Below are 14271 nucleotides of genomic sequence, written 5' to 3' on the forward strand. Positions count from 1 at the left end.
CTAGACAATATCCATACTTGCCTTGACAAGTGCCAAGTAGTGACCATCACCAACAAAAGGCAATCAAACTATTGCCCCTTGATATTCAATATAATTACCATTGCTGAATACCTCAATATCATCATCCTGGTTTTACAATTGACTAGAAAGTGAACTACATTCAGAGGGAGAGGCAATTGGAGAATATTTTATCACATTTCTGACTTGTGCCTTACAAACTGTGGATAGGCATTGGGAAGGCAGGAGGTAAGTTACAAAAACAGAAAATGATGGAGAAACTCAGCAGGTCTGGCAGCATCTGTGGAGAGAAAGCAGAGTTAATCTTCCAGGTCCAGTGACCCTTCTTCAGAATTGATTGTAGCTAGGAAAATGTTGGTATTTATGTTGAAAATGAGGTCGGGAAAGGGCGAGGATTAAATGATAGGTAGAAATGGAGCTCTGAGAGAGAACAGTTGGATAGACAAAGGAATGGTTAAAGGTCAGCTGGGGGGAATCAATAGCTGCTAATGGGGACCGTTAGTGGTTGACAATGTGTTGGCTGTGGTAGCAGCCCATGTGCTGTATATAAATAGGCCTAGTGTGTGGGGGTTGGAGGAAGGACATGGGAGAAGGTGCTCAGGCCCTAAAACTATTGAGTTCAATTTTGAGTCCAGAAAGCTTCAGAGTACCCAAATGGAAAATGAGGTGCTGTTCTTCCCGCTTGCACTGAGCTTCACTGGAGCTCTGCAGCAAGCCTGAGACAGAGATGTTGGCCAGGGAATATGATGGTGTGTCAGATTGGCAGACGTCAGGAATCTCATGGTCATTTTTGCAGACAGAACTTAGGCTTACCTTCTCAATCTCTCTCCTTGTCTGAGGTGTGGAGACCATGAGGTTAAACAACTATTGGCCATCTCGCTCTTTGTGACACTGTCTTTAACATGTCCATCTCAGCTTAGTGTCTTCTCTGAAAGACTGCACTTCCAACAGTGCCATCTTTCCTCAGATTATGAGTTTGAAGTCTCTATTTACAAGATTTGCACCACAATACTCGAAGCTAGACATGAGTTATTGACCCGAAGAAGCCATAAAGGTGATACCATGAAGTTTAGCTCAGGAATAATGCACAGCTGATCACAGAGAGAAGCGAATAGAAGGAAAGTACTGCAGGCACTGGAGATCTGAAATTAAAAAAAACACAGGAAGTCTTGAGGAACTCAGCAGTCTGACAGCATCTGTGGATAAAGAAAAACAGAGTCCTGTCATAAAAGGCCCTTCAGCCAGTCCCATCTATGTCAGTCAAAAACAACTACCTAACTATGGTAATTTTATTTTTTCAGAATTTGGCCCATAGCCTTATGTGTCTTGACATCACATGCGTAGTATGCCTTTCCTTCAGAGATATAAGCACACCAATTCATTGAAGGTATCAGGCCTGTATTTAACTGGAGTCATCTATATTTATTAATAATTATATTCTACAGGCGGAAGATAAGCTTTTACACCTGCTTTGTTTCAGGAACTGTGCTCTTGAGTAAAATAAACAAAGCTGAAAATCAAAGTACCCTTTAATATGTGACTTAAATTTAATTTTAAACATTCTTTCATTTGTTTCAAAGGTTTGCTATACAATATCCCATGGTGTTCAAATGCACACATTTGTATCTGTTTCACCCAGACATTGGTATCTTGTAATTCCCGTGAATTTGGATGATCAAACAACCAAGTTTCTGGGTGAAATGAAAATCAAGGATTGTGCTGGGACCTAGGCAGTTGGATTGACTCCAAGAATAGATGTACTCTGTAAAAAACAATTTCTACCGGATCCAGAAACAGGTTTATCACTGTCCTGAGGCAACAAAGAAGTTTCTTACTGTCCCCAAAAATCTGGAGCCATAGAAAGTGGAGGAGTAGCTTGACTCCAGCTCTGTTGCAAAACCAACAAATCATAATGGAGTTGATAACATGAATTCTGCATTTCTTTGTAAAAGTAGAGGATAATTGCCATTTCACTTTCTGGACATTATTTCTTCATCTTTCAGTAGGCATGGCTTAGGATAAGCCAGTAACCATTTTTTGCTGTCTTCAATAATTCCCTCTTTCCCTCCAGAATATTTTGTTCCTTCATTCTGGAATATCTACTTCCTATCACCAAGATTACTCACTCGTATCTCCTCAGAATGCCCCCTATGGGCAAAAACCTTCTACTTCAAAAGAAAGTCCTTATCCTGGGACATCTGCTATCCACTGCTGAGGCTTTCTGCCACTTTATCAAGAAAGACTTTCTTTCCTATCCTTCTCAGGTGCTCCCATTGTCAGGAATAAATAAACCAAAGAACCGCAGAAGCTGAAGATCTGAAACAAAACCAGAAATTTCTGGAGAGACTCAGCAGCATATGTGGAGAGAGAAAGCAGAGTTAGCATTTCGAGTCCAGTGACCCTTCTTCAGAAGTTCTGAGTTTCTCCAGCAATTTCTGCTTTTGTCCAATTGTCAGGACATTATCTCCTCTGTTCCTATGATTTCTAGATTGCTTTTCCTAAGGCACTTGCTCTCTTCCTGCACCAAGACTTGCCCTTTCTGTAGAATGCCACTTCCCTCTCTGTGTTTGCCTTTTCTGTTTTTCCTGAAATGAGGTTCACCTCCCTTCCAACTCCACCATCAAAATACCTTTTCCTCATTCCCCAGATGATTAGCTTCTCTCTCCCCTGTGTTACTCACGTTCCCCCTCCCGGAATATCATCAGGACAATATCCTCTTATGAGAGAGTGTGGTGCTGGAAAAGCACAGCAGGTCAGGCAGCATCCAAGGAGCAGGAGAATCAATATTCTGGGTATAGGCCCTTCATCAATTTCCATTCCTGATGAAGAGCTTGTGCCCAAAACATCGATTCTCTTGCTCCTCGGATGCTGCCTGTCCTGCTGTGCTTTTCCAGCACCACACTCTTGATTCTGATCTCCAGTATCTGCAGTCCTCACTTTCTCCAAATATCCTCTTATTGCTTTACAATTGACTACCTGCTGCAATTTAACAAAAACATCTGTCAGGTAGTACCTGAAGTAGCAAGTTGGGTTTAAAGATTCAGATATTTTCTCAGAAACCACATAACATTAATGTCCTTCTGCTTCCAGCTAACTATTGAGCTGTTCTATATTTCTTATATTTTGTGTTTAAACTTACATTTCAAATATTTTTCTTTTGTTTCTTCTGAATTCTGAAAGTGATTAAAAATGTGGCAAGAACTACCTTTCTAGCAAAATAAAAACCAAAAGAATTGTGAATATTGTAAATCAGAAACAAAAATGGAAATTGCTGGAAGTTGAGTGTGTGGACCACTTTGCACTGATATTTTGATTTCCCCAGGTCTTCCCCAGCGCACAAAGTTTCAATGGGAATTTTAGATTCCATTGGGATCTGCTATTACCTGGGCCCAGTGTCCTGGATTGGACCTCATTACCAATTCACAACAGACTCAGCAGCAATCTCAGCACCAATAACATCCCTAAATAAAGGCATTGAATCATTGAGCCCTGAAGAAGACTTAACCCCCTCTGCTGCCTACAAGTTTCCAAAAGGTCATACCCTAAAAGCCTTATATACACCCAAAACTACTGGCAGGTAAGGCATCACATTAAATTACAAGAGAAGGAGGTCTGTACTCAGTCTTCTTTCTTTTAGTGATGTGTCATCCCATTGCTGACTCCGTACCTTGAAAAGCTTAGCAGTTCTGGCAGCCTCTATGGAGTGAGTGACCCTTCCTTGGAACCCCTGTCTTTCTCGCACTTTGAGTATTAACTTATTTGATTAGTCTTATTTTTGACTTTCGTACTCCAGGTGTAGAGTTTCTCGGTGTAAATTAGAAAATTGTCCATAGCTACATAATGTTTCAAACATTCATTCAATGGATGGAAAAGCTTCTACAGACCTCATTCACATTCCAACATGTGCTGCTAGAATGCAACACATTGTGCTGGGGAACACTAAAGGCAATAGTTTATCCCAATAATTGTTGCGTTTTGAAGTGTGCCTGTGACAGTATGGTTTGCATTTACTTCTTCATCCTTAATGAAATGTTTCCTCTATTCAAACTCCCAGAAGCTCTCCTCATCTGCTTTATCTCCTCTAAACTCTTTGCCACTCTATTTTCTATTCCCATGCTTTCTCTGTCTCTCTCTCGATTCTGACCCCATTCTATGATCTGAACTTGTTTCTCTCGCTTCTGTTGCAGCTTCTTCCTATTTGCAAAAAGTACTTTCCATTGATATATGCACAGTTTGTTCACTCTATAGTCTTCATGAAACCAAAAGCTTCCCAATATCATTTAATCACTCCTGTTTTGCCAACCGGAACTCTATCAACAAACATATTGACTTGGATCCCATTTACCACCCCTGAGAAAATGAACAGAAAAATGACATCACCACAGGAAATGACATCACCACCGAAAATGGTGCCACTAATCCAAGGAAACCTAAATACATAAATAAAAAATGGGAGATCTGTTCGATGGGGAGGTCATGATGTCCAGCAGCTGCGCCAGAAGTTTGGGCTGCCCAGCAAGGACCTCTCAGTATTTTCAAAGACAAGACTTTATACAAAAGAACACCACACTGATAATCAATCCTTATAAATCGGATAGGGAAAGGAGAGTACTTCACCCTCGGTCAGTACTCTCTAACACTTACTATGCCATAAGGTATCGAAGGACATGGAATGGTTATATAAAAACTGGAGTCAAGAATTAGGGTTGGAAATCACCTTAGAGATGTGGGAGGATGTCTGGGAAAATGCCAGGAAGATCTCTATCTGTAACAGAACTGAGGCTACTCAATTGAAGATACTTCACAGGGCTCACATGGCACCTGAACAACTTGCAAAGTTCAAGGCAGGAGCATCTCCAATGTGTCTTGAATGCAAAATCAAAGTTGGTACTCTCACACATTGTCTGTGGACATGCCATAAGATCCGCAGGTATTGGGACAGAGTAGTGAATGCCTTAACAAAGAATTTGGGTACAGAGTTTGGATTAGACCCAGTGTCCCTACTCTTGGGCTCCCCAAATTTCCCCTCTTTGGATGTATACGGGAGGAAATTATTCACTATGCTTTCCTTTTGTGCGAGGAAAAATATTTTAGTGAATTGGGTATCCGAAAGTCCCCCAGGACTTTCAAACTGGTACAGGATAGTCATGGAATATATCCCCTTTGACTTTCTTACGAATATGGTGCACCAAAAAACGGAATTATTTTATAAAATATGGCAGCTCTTTTTGAACTACATTGACACAGATATTTCGGCCATATTGTCCAGGGCCTTTGCTTAGCCATGGTAATGGTTCTGGCTGGTTCGGGGGTCCCTGGGATGAGGAATCCGTATAAGTACGGGTTTTGTTATGACTTGATATAAATCTATTTTGAGTATGTATTTAGTTATTTATTTACCTATTTGTTTATTGTTAGTAATGTATGATATTCTATTTTATGTTTTGGTGTTTGTAGAATAGATTAGTAGCTAGTTTAAAAAAAATCTTATATTGGTGTTGTTATTATATTGTAAAGTGGAATACACTAGTTTGTATTATTTTTGTAATTTTGTAAAAAAAACTTAAAAATCTCTATTAAAAAATTTTTAAAATGGGCCATACCACCGGTGCTTCATTCGGAGGCTCACTGATGATGTTATCTGGTATGGCGATGAAATGTCTAAAACCAAACCTTCCAGCTAAGCGAGCAATGTTGCTTTAGAACAACATTGAAAAAAGAACAGAAAATGCAGCCTGTAAGGAGAGAGCCTGTGATTTTCCATCAGTGGGAGAGTGCTTGGGGACACAGCCAAGAGGGAGATGTTGGGTAAGTCTGAATAGAGAGAGACTGTTTGGGGAGTTCCTTCAGACTGATAGTTGAAGTCCACACTGCAACTAGTTCCAGTACTAGTTTCCCACTGTGTATTTCTGATTCCACAAAGTTTATGAGAATTAATCCTTTGATTGAAATGTGCCAGGATAATCTCCTTACTGAACTTGTGTCACAAAGTGTTTGATTCATCTTCCCAGCCCACGAGAAACAGAAACCCTAAACAGGAAGATTAACACCTTAACTGTCAATTGAAGGATTAATTTGCACCTGGCAGAAGGAGGCCAATGAACACAAACATCCTTCATCCTTTTTAGTGTTTGGACTGCACAGCACTACAGCTGGAGGAGGAGGAGTAGTTTCAAGACAGTTGAATTATTACTTTATGTAGCTCAGACCTTGGCAGTAATTTAAGAAAGAACATGTCTCTAGAGTCTTTCACCACATCAGGACAACCCAAGGTTCCTGAAGAAGGGCTTATGCCCGAAATGTCGATTCTCCTGCTCCTCGGATGCTGCCTGGCCTGCTGCGCTTTTCCAGCACCACACTTTTCAACCCAAGGTGCATAATAGTCAAGATTAGAATGGAGCTGGAAAAGCACAGCAGGTCAGGAATGATGAAGGGCTTTTGCCAAAACGTCGATTTTCCTGCTCCTCCGATGCTGCCTGACCTGCTGTGCTTTTCCAACATCACTCTAATCTTGACTCTAATCTCCAGCATCTGCAGTACCCATCTCCGCCAAGGTGCATAATGGCCAATTAAATACTTTTGAGGCATTGTCATGTAGATAATGCCACAACCAATTCACACACAGCAAGCTCCAATGAAAAGCAAGGTGATAATGATCAGATAATCTGCTTTAATGTAAATGGTTGAGTCACAAACATTCATTAGGACACTGGTGAGAATTCACTTGTTCTCCTTGAAACAGGATTTCTTATGTCTGCCTTAAGGGAGCAGATGTAACGTAATGCACCTCTCAGAATTGCACTGCGTATCCACTCTGAGTCGTTGTAGTTGATACATTCAGCCTTGGGGAGAAGTTAACAACTTGTTGAGTGTGTGGACCACTTTGCACTGATATTTTGATTTCCCCAGGTCTTCCCCAGCACACAAAGTTTCAATGGGATTTTGAGATTCCACTGGAATCTGCCATTACCTGGGCCCAGTGTCCTGAATTGGATGTCATTATCTATTCACAACAGACTGAGCAGCAATCCCAGCATGAATAATGTCCCTAAATAAAGGCATTGAATCACTGAGTCCTGAAGAAGGCTTAACCCCCTCTGTTGCCTTCAAATTTCCAAAAGATCATACCCTAAAAGCCTTACATACGCCCAAACTACTGGCAGGTAAGGCATCACAAAAAATTACAAGAGAACGAGGTCTGTACCAGGTCTTCTTTCTTTTAGTGAAAATGAATCATTCCATCGCTGACTCTGTGTCTCACTTGATGATTCTCTACTGTTTTGGGAAAGGTGGGTTGATAATGAGGAATTGGGCTGTAAATCTCACTGGCATTTGTTGAAGGAGTGACCAACAGCGGATCTGTCAAAGATGGAGGTGCGAAATGAGATATATTCTGCTTGAGATGGTAGTGACCCCATACCAGCCAATTCTGTTTCCTTATCCTCTGTTGTTCACCTTGTAGAAGACAATTAATCCAATATTGTTTGATTTTAAAATGTATTGTGAACAGAGATGTTTATAAAATAGCCTATGACATTAAAACATTTATTTAGTGCTTGGTCTGTTAACAAATAAACTTACTTATCTCAATGGTGACTGAACATTACTGTAAAGCAGATTTGGAACGTGCATGACCCAATTTTGATTTTGAAACACACCCTCTAAATATAACTAATTTCCAAATCTTTTCTGAGGAGAAAATGGAAAAGGTTTGTGTGATAAAGTTCCTGTACATCATATTAAGATGTCTTACTTCAGTAAAGGTGCTCTACAAATTTCAGCTGTTGTTGATGTCTTTTATTTCCGCATTACATTAGCTTATTATGAGCTCTTCACTAAAATTGTATTTTTTCTGTATTTTGATTTTCTTCAGATGGGAGAGGAAACCTAATGAGTGTATCAGTATTTACAGAAGATCTAAAAGAGTGACTTAAGCGTATCAGAATTTCAAAGGATGCTTTGAAAACCACTCTATTAAAATAACGCGTATCAATTTTAAATGGATGCATTAATGCATACATTTCTATTTTTAAAAAGAGAACCTGAAGTTCCCTCCCTAATGGCACTATGGGTGTACCTACAACACATGGACCCCAGCAGTTCAAGAAGGAAGCTCACCACCACATTCCCAAGGGCAACTAGGCATGGGCAATAAATCAAAATTAGAGTGGTGCTGGAAAAGCACAGCATGTCAGGCAGCATCCGAGGAGCAGGAAAAATCGACATTTCGGCTAAAAGCCCTTCATCGGGAATCAATAAATGCTGACCCAGCCAGCAACACCCAAGTCCCACAAATGAATAAAAGGAAAAAAAAACACTGAGCTAATTGAGGCAATTATATGTCAGCTACTTTAACATCTATATTTGGGGCAATTTTAACCTAACATAGAATTAGTAATAGGGAAACAGATCATTCAAGTTAGCAGATTTAGGCCCAAGGACATTCATGTAATATACAGTGAGCAATGTGTTTATCAGGATAGCTATTATTCCTGAGTATAGCTACCCTGAATAGTTTTGGTGCACCTTATTTTAGCATCAAGCTCATATGGTAGCATGGCTTGGGCCCTGTTTATAAAAATGCCCATCAAGTCAACTTCTAATGCATGGTACAGGCTTCACCTGTTGCTTTTGAACCAGTCTCACAAATTTGAGCAAAAGGTGAAGCCAGCTGTTTGACAATGCTACAATGAAGTAAAAACACAATGTGACAGTGTTTGCACACTCTTTTCATATTTGTGGCCTCTTTTCAAAAACACTCTTTTCAAAAACACTCTCATTGTGTTTTTGGTTGCACTTCACCCCCATGCTCCTGATCTTTGGGCATCCAGTGCGGAAGGATATGGGCAGATTGGAGGACCTCCTTGTGAGTCTGCCCCTGGGCCTAGCCAGAGTCGAAAAGTGTGGCGTTGGAAAAGCACAGCAGGTCAGGCAACATCCAAGAAGGAGGAGAGCCAATGCTTCGGGCATAAGCTCTTCATCAGGAATGTGGAAGGGGAAGGGTGCTGAGTGATAAATGGGGGTGGGGCTTGGGGGAAGGTAGGTGGGAGGCGATAAGTGGCGAGCAATTGTGATAGGTTGGTGGGGATGATGGAGCGGCTGGGGAGATGCAAGATCCACAGGTAGGTCAGGTCAAGAGGGCGGTGCTGAGTTGGAGGGTTGGATCTAGGATGGGGTGGCGGGTGGGGAGATATGGAAACCGGTGAAGTCGATGTTGATGTCGTGTGGTTGTAGGGGCCCAAGGCGGAAGAAGAGACGTCCTTCCTCTAGTTGGTGGGTGGCTTTGATTCAGCTGTGGAGGAGGTGCAGGACTTGCATGTCATATGGGGAGTGGGATGGGGAGTTGAAGTGATTGACCACAGTGCAGTGGGGTTGTTTTGTGAGTGTGCATCACAGAGATGTTCCCTGAACGGTTCAGTGAGTTGGCAGAGAACACCTCATCTTCCCACCTACCATATAGCAAAATGGACTATTATTTAAATAGTGAAAAATTGCAGCATGCTGCTATGCAAAAGAACCTTGTGCATGAATCAGGAAATAGACAAACGTTGATTTGCAGGTGCAACAGTTAATTAAGAAGGCAAATCTAATATTGTCCTTCATTGCTAGAGTAATGGAGTTTAAAATTAGGCAGGTCATGCTGCCGCTGTATATAGTGCTGATGAGGTCACACCTGGAGTATTGTCTACAGTTTTGGTCTCCTTACTTGAGAAAAGATGTACCAGCATTGGAGGGAGTGCACAGGAGGTTCACTAGGTTGATTCCGGAGTTGAGAGGGTTGGTTTATGAGGAGAGATTGAGTCAACTGGGAATATACTCTTTGGAATTTTGAAGAATGAGGGACAAACTTATAGAAACATAAAATTATGAAGGGAATAGATAAGATAGAAGCAGGGAGGTTCTTTTCCACTGATCGGTGAAACTATAATTAGGGGGAATAGCCTCAAAATAAGGGGGGAGCAGATTTAGGACTGAGTTGATGAGGAACATCTTCACCCAAAGGGTTATGAATCTATGGAATACTCAGTGAAGCAGTTGAGGATACCTCGTTGAATGTTTTTAAGGCAAAGATGCCTTTTAAATGCTATAATTGAACAGTAAACGAATTAAGAGATATGGTGAGAGGGCGGGTAAGTGCAGCTAAGGCCACGAAAAGATCAGCCGTGATCTTATTGAATGGCAGAACAGGCTTGAAGGGCCAGATGGCCTCCTCCTGCCCCCAGTTCTTATGTTCTTACATTAATTTCATAAACTTCAGGATTGTGTGAAAAGTTCACAGATACCATGTACAGCAGTAAAATGTAGTGTAAATAGACTTTAAGAAAGTCTTTAACTAAACACAAGGGAGATTACTGGAACAGGTTAAGGGATATGGAAACAAGAAGCAGATAGCAGACTGGATTAAAAAGTAGTTGGATGGAAACAAGCAGAGAGACAGATTTAAAAGTAATTTTCAATGGTTAAAAATGGGCAGATTGAAGAGTCTCTTCTGGGGCCCACTTTTGTATACGGTATATACTGATGATTTGAATACAGACCTGAAACAATGACATCAACTTGCTTTAAAGTACTACCTTTAATACACAGGGATTTGAAATTTGCAGCTGAAACGAAATAGCAGTTTTAGCTAATTTTTGAGAAAACCCTTAACATGGGAATAGATTAAAAATGGCAATTGGAATTCAGGGTCAGTAAGGATAAGGGAATGCACTCATAAATTAATGACACTTTTACTCTGAATGGAAATAAATTTGGGCAGTGGAAGAACAGCGGGCTTCGAAGGTGCAGGTTAACAGATGACAAAATACAGCTTCCTTGACATGATAATACTGTGAAAGGAACACTCATAGAATTTGATGATTCATTACAGGTAAAGTCCAGGAGGGAATTATGAAATTGTATGGAACTTCAATAAGATAGCAGAGTACTCTGTGCAGTATTGAAGGTTAACACCGTACTCCAAAGATAACTGCATTCAAACAGAATTCAAATCCACACCTTTGGGAGAGCTCTCGTCCAGTTTGCCACTCTCACACCCTACTGATTACTGGCTTCTCATATTTATTGAAACAATTCACTCCCCATTAACACTTAATTAAAACATTAATTACTGGAAAAGCTCAGCAGGTTCCCAGTTCTGAGGAAGGGTTATTTGACCTGAAACATTAACTCGGATTTCTCTCCCAGATGCTGCCAGACCTGCTGAGCGTTTCCAGCAATTTCTGATTTCCAACAGCCACAGTTCTTTCAGTTTTTAACACTTAATTAATGTAACTATTATCTATTCCTTCATTCTATTTGATCTCATGCATCCATTCAGACCATATTTGATGATAACATTGAGCCTCTAATTATAAAAATAACAATGAGATCTTAGAGAAGGTACAGCACTGATTCACTAGAGTGTTCAGTGTTGTGTGGAAATACAAAGCAGTGTTGCATAACAAAGAACCGATGCATGTCAATTAGCGCAAAGGTGATGGGTAAACAACGCTGTTGCAAGTTAAGACATGACTAGCAGAGCTTTAGATAATCTCAGATTTACAAAGTGGAAAATGTGGGACACCAATCAGGAGTGCATTGAGTCATAGAGACGTACAGTATGGTAACAGATCCTCTGTCCAATTCGTTATGCCGACCAGATATCCTATATTCATCTATTCTCATTTGCAAGCTTTGGCACATATCCCTCTAAATCCTTCTCATTCATGTGCCGAAAAGTGTGGCGCTGGAAAAGCCCAGCAGGTCAGGCAGTGTCTGAGGAGCAGGAGAGTCAACGTTCATCAGGAATTCCTGATGAAGGGCTTATGCCCGAAACGTCAACTCTCCTGCTCCTCAGATGCTACTTGACCTGCTGTGCTCTCCCAGCACCACACTTTTCGACTCTGACTGTCCAGCATCTACAGTCTTCACTTTCTCTTCCTTCCTATTCATAAACCCATCTAGATACCTTTTAAATGTTGTAATTATACCAGCCTCCACCACTTCTTCTGGTAGCTCATTCCATACATTCACCATCCTCTGCATGAAATAGTTGCCTTAGGTCCCTTTTAAATTTTTCCCTTCTCACTTTTAACCTATGCCCTCTAGTTTTGAACTTCCCTATCCTGGGAAGAAGTCCTTGACAGTGTATCCTATCCATGCACATCATGGTTTTATTAACCTTTTTAAGGTCAGCCTTTGATGCTCAAGAGAAAGTAGCCTCAGTCTATTCAGCCTCTCCCTGTAGCTCAAACCCTCCATCCCGGCAACATCCTTGTAAATCTTTTCTGAACCTTTCAGGTTTCACAACATCCTTCCTATAGCAAGGAGACCCACCATCAAGTTTAGTGGCAACAAAGGGATGGATGAGAATTTCAACAGCAGATCACTTCAGGCATGGATGGAGTCAATTCGTATGAAGGCCAATAATGTTCTCACTGACTGTAAAGGAGAATGTACAAATCCCTAGCACCAGCCAGTCCTCAAGAAAGTGAGCCGTTTTCGAGCATAAGACCAAGTAATGAGTATTGACAATCCAATTAACCAGAAATTTATTCAATTCTCCCATGTGCAGACCTACAAATTCTATCAATTATACAGTGGTCAAGAATGAGAACCTTAGTTGATGCTTTTCTTAATCCTGGCTTTAAATCAATTTTATTGTTGCACTTTCAGCCTAAGGATGCAATGAAGTAATTCAGGGAAGGCCCAAGATTGAAGGGCAGAATCTTACAATTCTTTGGCTAAGTCTGAATTGTGTTGAATTGTTTTGGAGGACTCCTTGCCAGGAGGCTGAATGGGGTTTTCTTCCCTCCATCTTACCAAAGGTACCTCATTAACTGCCTATACCAGAGCCTTATGGAACTCTTCACGTCCCATAATCACCCTTCACCTTACTGCACACCATTCTCAGAACAACTCACCACTCTGATTTGATTTGATTTATTGCTGTCACATGTACCGAGATAGAATGAAATGTATTGTTTTGCATACTATTCTGACAAATCATACCTTACATTAGTATAACAGGGCAACAGAACAGAATGCTTACTATAGTGTTACAGCTACAGAGAAGATGCAGGGAGAGACCTACTCTAATATATGAGAGGTTTGTTCATAAGTCGGATAACAGCGGGAACAAAGCTGTTCTTGAATCTGCTGGTACATTTTTTTCGAACGTTTGTATTTCCTGTCCAATGGAAGAGGGTGGAAGAGAGTATTAACTGGAGTGGGAAGGGTCTTTGATGATGTTGGCTGCTTTCCTGAGGCAGTGGGAAGTGTAGATGGAGTCAATGTAAGGAAGGCCGGTTTTCATGATGGGCTGGACTCACAACTCTCTGTAATTTCTTGCTGTCTTGGGCAGAACAGTTACCATCCCAAGGTGTGATGCATCCAGATATGATGCTTTCTACGACGCATCTATAAAAATTGGTAAGAGTCATTGTGGACATGCTGAATTTCCTTAGCCTTCTGAGGAATGGAAGGCATTGGTGTGCTTTCTTGACTGCAGCATCAATGTGGATGGACCAGGATAGATTGTTGGTGATATTCACCCCCAGGAACTTGATGCTCAAAGTTTGTGAGAAGATTTGTAGCTCGGGTGCTCGTTGCTGTGGTTCTGTTCGCCGAGCTGGAAGTTTTTGTTGCAAATGTTTCGTCCCCTGTCTAGGTGACATCCTCAGTGCTTGGGAGCCTCCTGTGAAGCGCTTCTGTGGTGTTTCCTCCGGCATTTATAGTGACCTGTCCCTGCCACTTCCGGTTGTCAGTTTCAGCTGTCCGCTGTAGTGGCCGATATATTGGGTCCAGGTCTATGTGTTTGTTGATGGAGTTTGTGGATGAGTACCAAGCTTCTAGGAATTCCCTGGCTGTTCTTTGTTTCGCTTATCCTATAATGGTAGTGTTGTCCCAGTCAAATTCATGTTGCTTGTCATCTGCGTGTGTGTGAATTTGACTGGGACAACACTACCATTATAGGGCAAGCGAAACAAAGAACAGCCAGGGAATTCCTAGAAGCTTGGCACTCATCCACAAACTCCATCAACAAAGACATAGACCTGGACCCAATATACCGGCCACTACAGCGGACAGCTGAAACTGACAACCGGAAGCGGCAGGGACAGGCCACTATAAATGCCGGAGGAAACACCACAGAAGCGCTTCACAGGAGGCTCCCAAGCACTGAGGATGTCATCTAGACAGGGGACGAAACATTTGCAACAAAAACTTCCAGCTCGGCGAACAGAACCACAGCAACTTGATGCTCTCGACCAC

The 14271-nt window shown here is 41.4% G+C and overlaps 1 long non-coding RNA gene across 3 annotated transcripts in view; it reads right to left on the bottom strand.

The window, feature by feature from the left end:
- LOC148145934 (uncharacterized) overlaps positions 1-14271 on the bottom strand; it is a 90253-nt gene that overhangs the window by 12640 nt on the left and 63342 nt on the right. For all 3 annotated transcript variants that reach the window (XR_015760872.1, XR_015760873.1, XR_015760871.1), the window contains one exon: positions 832-1214. This is a non-coding gene — a long non-coding RNA (uncharacterized LOC148145934). The remainder of the gene's footprint in view (positions 1-831; positions 1215-14271) is intronic.

The sequence above is a fragment of the Chiloscyllium plagiosum genome, unplaced genomic scaffold (genome assembly GCF_037043375.1).
Source record: "Chiloscyllium plagiosum isolate Xiang-an unplaced genomic scaffold, Cpla_swu_hap1 HiC_scaffold_22, whole genome shotgun sequence".
NCBI lineage: Eukaryota > Metazoa > Chordata > Chondrichthyes > Orectolobiformes > Hemiscylliidae > Chiloscyllium > Chiloscyllium plagiosum.